Below are 10000 nucleotides of genomic sequence, written 5' to 3'. Positions count from 1 at the left end.
AGGTTTTATTACAGAACGTTATTACGTAACTGGAAGGGAGTGAAATTTTATAAGTCAAGGAAAACGGGTTTTGATCGGGACAAAATGAGTTTAAGGGGGTTTCTTGGACCGTGAATTTCGAAAATTAGGGTATGGAACGCATATACAACCAACACCCTCCCTTACTAAATACTTCAAATGGAACAATATGTGGGAATAAATGGCATACAATTGAAAAAATTAAAGGTACGCAAAAGAAAGTCGTGAAAGAATCGAATGTTTGCAAAGTTTGGGTCATGTAATGAAAGAAAGGAGCTCATGTGTTGTCGTGCAGCTAAACGATATTGAGGTATTCCTTGCATCTTATTAATGAAGGAGAGCAAAGAGACTTTGTAAGCATGTCTGCTGGTTGCTGATCAGTTGGTGTATAATAAACCTTGATCAGTCCTTGATCTTGATAGTCCCTAATTGCATGAAACCGTACATCAATATGCTTGGTACGTTTATGAAAGACGCTGTTTTTAGTAAGAAGAATAGCACCCTGGTTATCACTCATAATCTTAATTGGAGGATGTATGGGAATAGTTAGTTCTGCAAAAAGTTGTATGTACCATAGAATATCTTTGGTACAATCGGCTATAGCAACATACTCTGCTTCAGTCGTACTTTGGGCAACACTCTTCTGTAGACGAGATGCCCAAGAAATAGGTGATTTGCCCAATGTTACGACGAAGCCTGATGTAGACTTACGAGTCAGAGTGTCTGATGCATAATCAGCATCAGCAAACCCAATTAACTCAAAGTCTTCTGATGTTGGACAATAGACAATGCCAGTATCGGTAGTACCCGCTAAATAGCGGAATACACGTTTCAAAGCTACCCAATGAGTTTGATTATATCTTGCATTAAACTGTGACGCTCTATTTACTTGAAACGTGATGTCGGGGCGACTTATTATAGACAAATAGAGTAATGCCCCGACAGCTTCTTGATAAGGTATTTTAGTATCAGACTCTTCTTCTGAAGCATACAATTTAATGTTTGAGTCTCCTGGTGTTACAACAGCTTTGCAATCAGTCATTCCGAAACGTTTCAAAAGTTGTTTAATGTAATGTGTTTGCTTTATTGAGATTACAGATCGATCATGACTCTGTGTAATCTCCATTCCTACAAAGACTGACGGTTCACCAAACTTCATTTCGAATGTTTGTTGAAGAGCTTTGGATATATCTTGTAGTTCCTGTTCGGAAGTACTAGATATTAGTCCATCATCAACGTAGATCACGCAGATGGTGAGAGAATTGTTGTTTCTAATGTAAACACAATTATCAGTCTTTGCTTGAGTAAAACCATGTTTGTTAAAGAAGCTACGAACTTTTTCGTTCCACTGCCTGGGCGCTTGTTTGAGCCCGTACAGTCCTTTCTTCAATCTAAGTACTTTATTTGAATTGTCACTAAAGCCAGGTGGTTGATTAATGTAAATTTCTTCTTCAAGATCACCATACAGAAACGCTGTTTTCACATCAAATTGTTTTAAGAACATCTTAAAATGTGCAGTGATTGCAAGAATAGCTCTTATTGAGTCGTACCTGGCTACAGGGCTGAATGTCTCGAAATAATCTATTCCAGATTTTTGTGCAAAGCCTCTTGCTACTAACCTAGCTTTGTATCTGTCAATAGAACCATCTGCTTTGCGCTTAATCCTGAACACCCATCTACAGTCAATAGGTCTTTTACCTTGTGGTAATGATGTTACAGTGTAAACATCGTTTTTCTTAAATGAATTCAACTCTTCTTTCATAGCTTCAAGCCATAAAGACCTATCTGGAGAAGCCATAGCTTCTTCATACGTGGATGGTTCATTTGACTTCTCAATTGCCTGCAGGGCTAGATTAATGATATCTATTTGTTTATCTGGTATTTCACTGCTCTCTTCTTCATCAACTTGTTCTGTTTCATTTGTATTTGAAGTATCTGCATTGATTTCATTAATTTCTTCGATTTCTTCATTTTGACAAATTTCGTACAAATCTTTTGTGCATTCATTCTTAACTTGTTTGATTGCTTCTTCAATGTTATTACCACCATCAATAAACTTAACTTCTCTGCTTGTAAAGATTGAAGTTGATCGAGGATCAAAGATCTTGTAATTTTCGGTAGTTGCTGTATAGCCTACGAAAATGTACTTCCGAGCTTTTGCATCCCATTTCTTTCGGATTGCATCGGGAATCTTTGCATAAACAACACTTCCAAACACTCGTAAGTGTTCGTAAGAGGGTTTTCTTCTAAACCATAATTCCCATGGAGTCTGATTATTAATTTGCTTATGTGGTATAATGTTCAATACATACATTGCTGTATGCATAGCTTCTGCCCATAGGAATTTTGGGAGGTTCATATCTTGTAGCATTGATCTAGCTAATTCAACAATGGTACGATTCTCGCGCTCAATAAGACCATTTTGTTCAGGCGTATAAGGTGCAGAAAGCTCATGTTCGATGTGTTTATTCCTTAATAAGGTTTTTACTCGATAGTCAATAAATTCCCCTCCATTATCACTACGCATTACTTTAACCTTATTACTTGTTTTATTCTCCACAAAGTTGATATAAGTTGTTAACGAATCGAGTGTATCTGATTTGAACTTCAAGAAGAAAAGGGTTCTGTAGCAACTAGCTTCATCTTTAATGACTAAAACAAAATTAGAACGACCTAGTGAGTTGCACTCCATAGGTCCCTGGAGATCGCAGTGCATCGCTTCACCTACTTTAAAAACACGTTTTGGTTTAGTTTTAAAAGGTTGTTTATGCATTTTGCCTTTCACACAACCGTCACACACAAATTCACTTAGTTTATCATCAGTTGTAATAGGTGGAAGTAAACCCTGTTTGCTCATCTCAATTATCTTATATACATTAATGTGAGCAAGTCTCCGATGCCAATCCATTAAGGTATATGATTTAGCAGTTAAAGCATGATGACAATCCTTTTGTAATACTCTCATTTCAAGTTTAAATGTATTCCCTGTTTCATTTGCTTTGACAATTGTTTTGTTTGTCTTTGGGTCAAAGATTTCAGTTGAATCTTCTACTGATCTTAATCCATATCCTTTCTTCTTAGATTGGCCCCAGGAGAAAAGATTAAAGTTGCCCAAATCTGGAACAAACAATACATCAGTCAATTTTCCTTTGGACCATTCTAAACCATTAAAACATTCAACTAAGCAATCACCTTTAGCAATACCTTCAATTTGTTTGCCATCACCAATTACTAATGGAATTGGTGCGTCTAACTCTTCAAGATTCTGGAAATTTTTAATGTTACTGGTCAAATGAAATGATGCACCAGTATCTAATATCCATTCTGGTTGGACATCAGAGTTGGCACATGCAGCGAGCAAGAAATTGTTGTTGTTATTTGAAGAATGACTTTCATTCTGGTGATTGTTGCTGTTATTGTTATAATTAGCTTGAGCGTTATTAGCAGTGTTTTGATTTTGATTGTTTCTACCGAAATTGGATTGCCTATTGTTGTTGAAGTTGTTGTTGTTTCGATAACCAGAGTTATTGTTTCTCGACTGATTGTAGTTGTTAAAGTTTCTATTATTGTTAAAGTTTCTATTTGAGTTGAAATTTCGATTGTTATTAAAGTTTCGGTTATTGTAGCTATTATTGTTGTTGTTTTGGGCGTACATGTTGTTATTTTGATTATTATTGTTAAAATGATTATTGTTATTATTGCGAAAGTTATTTTGGTTAGCTAGAAATTTTCTGCATGATGAGCGTGAGTGACCCTTGCCATTACATTCCCAACAACGTCTTTCAAAATTTCTTGGTTTATGTTTGTTATTAGAATGAGATACCAGCGCTTCATTTCTGTTATCTCTCTTATTGGCGTTTAGACGCGATTCAGCTAAAAGTAAACTTGATTTTAGATCTTTTAGATTTATATTGGCTCCTGCAATGATTTGCATGTCAATAGTCTGCCTGAAAGATTCGTATTGAATTGGAAGATCGTCTAAGATCTTAATGATTAATTGACCCTCATCAGTAACAATACCTAAATCGTTCAGCTGTCGAACACATGTCTCAAGCTCACTGAAGTAGCTAGATATATTATGGCTTGAGGTAAACTTTAGATCAATTAGCTTTCGTCTATTTTGCCAAACATTCGACGTTGTACGCTTTTCTTTTGCGTTTACAATATTGGTATACATTTCAAAGGCTGTAACTTTATTTAAAACAAGGTGTTCATTACCTTCTGTCATTGATGACATTATTATGCTTCTGGCCAATGCGTCATTACGCTTCCAGTTGGCGATGTCTATGGCCAAGTCCTCTTCGCCTTCTCCTTCTTGCGGCTGTGTTGGTCTAACGCTTTCCCCAATCACGATGTCCCAAACACCTTTGGCCTCACAGTACGCTTCTAACGATTGTTTCCATAGTAGGTAGTTGTTAGACGAGAGTTTCACTACGCTGATATCCTTGCTTGCCATATCGCCGAATTCCACAGAGATGTCGATGATAATGTTGATAAATGTTTATATGATGAATTAACTCGAGGATTGTTGAAGTAACACACACAGAACACTTGTAAGGATGTTGATACTTAAGTTGAGCAGCACACAATTGCTTTGATCACAGTGGAGTAGAAATACTCTTGATAAATTTAAAATGATTTCAGTGAAATGATGAAAATAATAAGACACAAGTAGATCCTGGATTTCACTAAGCACGTTAAACAGAGCACACACAGCGATATTAGATGAAACGAGCTGGGCCCATAACCTGTTGGTTTAATTGAAATTTTAAATAGATGGTTCACGGCTGAATAAAACTGCCTTCAAACACTAAACTCAAGCGAGTCTTCAACTACTTTCAAACAAAGATAGACTTTGAACACAAGTAAACTTAAACTCTTGCACCCAGCAAGGAAGAACAGAAAGCGTTGGTAAACAATTGAATACAATTAGAGACAATTAAATTAGCGTATGAAAATGTTTATTGCAACTGACAAAGAAGTTCAGAAAGTAATACATTATAAACTGAGTTGAGGGAGCAAAGAGAGTTGACCACTGAGTCCTCGTAGGGTAATGGTTAACCATCTTTGGTACATTGTTTGTAAGGGCTAGAATAGCCTTAGGTTATGTTTTACAACGGCTGGAAATGTTTGGAAATACATTGGAAGGGATTAGGGATCATTTGAAGTATTTAGTATAATTCGTCCATAGACTTATATGGGAAAATATCGAAAATTATGGACGTTAGGTTTTTGGTTCTTTTTGTGTTTAGACACCTTTATTATGATTAAAGAAGTTGTTTAAAAGTTGTTTCATGATTCTATGTTGAGTATGACAGAAGTTATTAAAGTTTAATTTTCTCTATGGGAAATCCCATGTTAAAGTCATTTTTGGTCGGTCGGCCACGGCAGGTCAGGGTCAATATTTTATTGGTGTTTTAGTAGTGATTCAACTACTTCAGGATACGGGCTATTCAACCATATATAGCATTAGACTGTAAGTGTTATAGTTTGGCCTGTGGTATGTACCCCAAAATGACTCCAACAGAGCTGTATTGGGTTTCGGTCGAAATCGGTTTTTCGGTAACTGGCCTATGAAGAGGCAACCGATTTCGACGTTTTATATATGGGCAGAAAGGCCTTTAAAAGGGCTTTTAGGCAATGTATTGGAATCGGGAATCGGAGTTGTGGTTCGAGAGTTATTTCGGAAAAACCTATTTTTCAGGGGGCGGAGCTTGATGGAAAAAGATCTCTCTATGGGATCGAGCATGGGACAAAAGTTCTTCTGATTCTTGATTGCAATATATCAATCGATAGGGCATTAAAAACTGAGCAAATAATAACATGGCATGGGGTATGCCAGCTATTAAGGTTAAGGTGCTAGTGGGTGTTGAAAGTTCCGAAAGTGGCCTATGGATAGATGAAATTTCTAAGTGTCACTGATCGGGTCGATTGATATATCGTTGGATAGAGCGTAAAGAGTGTATTAATAATGGTCAAAGAATGGCGTATCTGAGATGTGTCTGAGAGAAGTTATTCGTGATCAAAGTTCGGTGGTCAGTCCTATGGAGATACCAATGGTCAATATGCGGGTAACTACATATACCATTGGAAAGCTTGTCAAATGTATATCATTTGATAGCATAGGCGAATAGGGTCTAAATCGATCGGTTAAGGTTTTATTACAGAACGTTATTACGTAACTGGAAGGGAGTGAAATTTTATAAGTCAAGGAAAACGGGTTTTGATCGGGACAAAATGAGTTTAAGGGGGTTTCTTGGACCGTGAATTTCGAAAATTAGGGTATGGAACGCATATACAACCAACATATATGTGGTGAGTGTAGTTGCTGAATTGAGAGAAGCAACCATCAGTAGTTGATGGGGAGGTAAGTGATTGTCTACGGTTATGGATAAGTCAATGCATCAAGCAGTGGTATGGTCCAGACTGTAGCTGTTCACGCATCTATTCCTGTTATTCTGTTGATGTTTGGTGGTTGAAGAGACGGGCCTGAATGGGTTTGGATCGTCAATCATCTTATCACCACACACTATTATACAAAGGTAGAGTACCTGCAAGACCTAAGGTCTTCCTTGGTACGACTGACAATATCTATGAGAGTTGGGCTTTAATGCTATCAGACTTCATATCTTGCATATATGTTCAAACTAGTCACTCAACAGAGTGAGCAGTATTAGTATTGAGCTCTGCTTGTGCAAAGCAGACCGCAGATTGATCCAAGAAATTGGTATCAAGCGGTTATAATACTATGCTGTTTAGTTGACTTGCAAACGTACCCAGCAATGGTTACTCCTGCTAGATGTGCTTGCACATTTTAGTGGAAGAAGATGGATTCTAAAGAGTTTTCTGCAGAATCATCTTAATGCACGACATAAATCTCGATACCTCGTTAAAGTTAACATCCACTTGCTGGTTGTTAGCTGAGGATATCGTATTTATAGCTGCAAAAACAACTTGTTTAGCATTTTACTTTGCTAAAACATCAAGTTACCTGGTTGATCCTGCCAGTAGTCATATGCTTGTCTCAAAGATTAAGCCATGCATGTCTAAGTACATACTGTTTATAAAGTGAAACCGCGAATGGCTCATTAAATCAGTTACGGTTCCTCGGATATTCTTTTTTACATGGATAACTGTGGTAATTCTAGAGCTAATACATGAACAAGTGTTCCAACCTCAGCTTGCTGACGGAAGGATCGCATTTATTAGTACAAGACCAATGATTCTTATTCACCTAGAACCCTGTTCAGTGATTTCGGTCGCTGTCTAAGGACTAGCAGTGGGGATCTTAGCAACTTCGGTTGCATTTCTTGTGATGACTCTGAATAACTGAGCAAATCGTATGGCCTCTGAGCCGACGATGTATCCCTCAAGCAACTGCCTTATCAACTGTCGATGGTAGGTTATGCGCCTACCATGGTTGTAACGGGTAACGGGGAATTAGGGTTCGATTCCGGAGAGGGAGCCTGAGAAACGGCTACCACATCTAAGGAAGGCAGCAGGCGCGCAAATTACACAATCCCAGTACGGGGATGTAGTGACGAAAAATAACAATACGGGACTCTATTGAGGCCCCGTAATTGGAATGAGTACAATTTAAATCCTTTAACGAGGATCTATTGGAGGGCAAGTCTGGTGCCAGCAGCCGCGGTAATTCCAGCTCCAATAGCGTATATTAAAGTTGCTGCGGTTAAAAAGCTCGTAGTTGGATTTCAGTCGAACCTATGGGGTCCACTGATTAAAGGGTTAGATGGTGATGTTAGGTTTCTTGCTTGTGTCTACGGATGCTTGCTTGAACCTTCATTCCTCTTTCCTGGTGGTTACATTCATAGTGTTTAGACAGAAAATTGCTCGATATTTGCTATCAATGCTCTTTACCGAGTGTTGATTCAAGCGATCGAGACTTTTACCTTGAAAAAATCAGAGTGCTCAAAGCAGGCGTCCAAAACCTCGAAAGAGGTGCCTAAAAACGGTATGGTCAACCATCTATATGATGCGTACCACTACCTTAACTTGAATGATCTTGCATGGAATAATGGAATAGGACCTTGGTTCTATTTTGTTGGTCTTAAGAATCCAAGGTAATGATTAAGAGGGACAGACGGGGGCATTTGTATTGCGGCGCTAGAGGTGAAATTCTTGGACCGTCGCAAGACAAACTACAGCGAAAGCATTTGCCAAGAATGTTTTCATTAATCAAGAACGAAAGTTAGAGGTTCGAAGGCGATCAGATACCGCCCTAGTTCTAACCATAAACGATGCCAACCAGCGATCATTCTGAGTAACTAATTTCATGACTCGAATGGAAGCTTCCGGGAAACCAAAGTTTTTGGGTTCCGGGGGAAGTATGGTTGCAAAGCTGAAACTTAAAGGAATTGACGGAAGGGCACCACCAGGAGTGGAGCTTGCGGCTTAATTTGACTCAACACGGGAAAACTCACCCGGCCCGGACACTGAGAGGATTGACAGATTGAGAGCTCTTTCTTGATTCAGTGGGTGGTGGTGCATGGCCGTTCTTAGTTGGTGGAGTGATTTGTCTGGTTAATTCCGATAACGAACGAGACTCTAGCCTACTAAATAGACTTGCAGTTTACACTGCAGTACTCCCCCTTAGTCAACCTGTGGGTGGTAGTATCTCTTGATGGTTTCGGCTGTTGAGGGCTCTGCTGCTATTAGCCTACAGAATTGGCTAGGGTAAGGATGCTGTAGCACTGTAAGGACTTCTTAGAGGGACAAGCGGCGCTCGCAGCCGCACGAAACAGAGCAATAACAGGTCTGTGATGCCCTTAGATGTCCGGGGCCGCACGCGTGCTACACTGAAGTGGTCATCGTGCATACTGTTTCCTGCTCCGAAAGGAGTGGGTAACCGCTTGAACCCATTTCGTGATGGGGATTGGGCATTGTAATTATTGCCCATGAACGAGGAATTCCCAGTAAGCGTGAGTCATTAGCTTGCGTTGATTACGTCCCTGCCCTTTGTACACACCGCCCGTCGCTACTACCGATTGAATGATTTAGTGAGGACTTCGGACTGGTCAATCCAGACCATTGGGAAACTAGTGGTCGGATTGTGCTGGAAAGATGTTCAAACTTGATCATTTAGAGGAAGTAAAAGTCGTAACAAGGTTTCCGTAGGTGAACCTGCGGAAGGATCATTAACGTATTACCCTCTTATTATAAGAGAAATACAACCTTCAAACAATCAAACACTCTGCATAGTGATATTGTAGATGCTAATATGGTGAATGCAATTGAATTGTATTTGCATTAGAGTCGCAATTGTGAATGTTTATTGCAAACATTTAGCCATTGCAACATGATTCTAATTTGCATTACATTCGTTCATTCATACATCCATCTTTCATTATCCAATGCAACAAAGAGTGAGGGTTATCTAACGATAGCCATAATTTCTTTTGCAAAACAATTGTAGTTTATAATGAAAAGCCTGTCTTGCTACATACTTGGTACCTGATCAAGTCTTCAGCTTATGCTGACGGCAAGGTTTAAAGAAGGAAGTTTTACACTTCTTCGCCTAACTAAGTAAAGACAACTATGGTTTTTATAAACTGCATACAATTGTTTTCAAACCCTCTCAATGCAGATTTAGGATACTTATTAAAAGTCCCACGGTGGCAAAGATACATCTTCAAGCGGTGGATCACTCGAATTACCAATCGATGAAGAACGTAGCTAGCTACGATAATCGGTGCGAATTGCAGGACACGCCGAGCACTTGAGCTTCCAACGCACATTGCGGCTTTCGGGTCTTTTCCGAGGTCACATCTGTCTGAGAGTTGAGATGTAAAATAATCAACAAAACACTTGCATACTACCATATATGCATTGTTTTGAGAGGATTGTATATTTATATGCATGAATCTTGATGTTTTATTCCTTTTCTTAATTGCAATTCGTTGCAATTTAGTAAGGAGAATCTCAAATCTACTTGTTTCACATGATAAATTTTGTGTACAATGCA

At 38.8% G+C, this 10000-nt stretch overlaps 2 non-coding genes across 2 annotated transcripts; both read left to right on the top strand.

Moving 5' to 3' along the window:
- Window positions 1-7006: 7006 nt before the first annotated feature.
- LOC149092669 (small subunit ribosomal RNA) lies at window positions 7007-9176 on the top strand. The gene has a single exon (XR_016200708.1). It is a non-coding gene; the product is annotated as a small subunit ribosomal RNA (ribosomal RNA).
- A 487-nt stretch (window positions 9177-9663) lies between these two features.
- On the top strand, window positions 9664-9818 carry LOC149092668 (5.8S ribosomal RNA). The gene has a single exon (XR_016200774.1). It is a non-coding gene; the product is annotated as a 5.8S ribosomal RNA (ribosomal RNA).
- The last annotated feature ends 182 nt before the right edge of the window (window positions 9819-10000 follow it).

This window comes from Tetranychus urticae, unplaced genomic scaffold (genome assembly GCF_039701765.1).
Source record: "Tetranychus urticae isolate SD_2017Ah unplaced genomic scaffold, NJAU_TeUrti_SD_1.0 Scaffold_7, whole genome shotgun sequence".
NCBI classification, from domain to species: Eukaryota; Metazoa; Arthropoda; class Arachnida; order Trombidiformes; family Tetranychidae; genus Tetranychus; species Tetranychus urticae.
This window is presented reverse-complemented; position numbering and strand designations above follow the sequence as displayed.